This window comes from Corvus brachyrhynchos, unplaced genomic scaffold, assembly GCF_000691975.1.
Source record: "Corvus brachyrhynchos isolate BGI_N302 unplaced genomic scaffold, ASM69197v1 scaffold72, whole genome shotgun sequence".
Classification (NCBI taxonomy): Eukaryota; Metazoa; Chordata; class Aves; order Passeriformes; family Corvidae; genus Corvus; species Corvus brachyrhynchos.
Window position 1 is genome coordinate 958,565 of NW_008236763.1, and position 541 is coordinate 959,105.

General features: G+C 69.3%; 1 protein-coding gene across 1 annotated transcript in view; it reads left to right on the forward strand.

The window, feature by feature from the left end:
* The window catches only part of TAF11 (TATA-box binding protein associated factor 11), a 4,041-nt gene that overhangs the window by 576 nt on the left and 2,924 nt on the right, over nucleotides 1–541 (forward strand). The gene's annotated exons all lie outside the window — the stretch shown is intronic.

A 541-nucleotide genomic window follows, 5' to 3' on the forward strand; every position in this document is an offset into this window, starting at 1 on the left:
AGGGCCCGGATACCTCGCCCGACACCCGGCTGCACACCGGGAAAGTCATCCAGCAGCTGTCCCACCGCGGGAACCTGCCCCGGCCACGGAGCCCTCCAGACACACCACAGCTTCCCAGTGACGCCAGTCTGCAGCACCCGCACAGCAGCGCTTTGATGCCAGGGGGACAGGACACCTGCGGGCAGCACCCAGCCCTGGCAGCGCCCACTCCAGACAGACAGAAAGTCATTCCCCTCTCCTGTCCCAGCCCCCCGGCTTCTCGCCGAGGGCACACCAGCCCGAGGAGCTCCGCCGCAGCCCCCTCCGGCACGGCCCCCTCGCATCCTGGTACCCCCAAACTCTCAGCGGTGCCCAGCTCACACGCCCCTCACAGCCCGCTGCAATGTCTCATCCCACCCCCTCGGCCCTCGATTCCTACCCGGGGAGCCTCCAACTCCGGCCCACCCCCACGGGAGACAGAGCGGGGACAGACCCCCAGCCTCCCCCGCAGCGCTGCAGCCCCAGGAACCTCCTGCATCCCTTTATCCCACAGCCCTCTCAG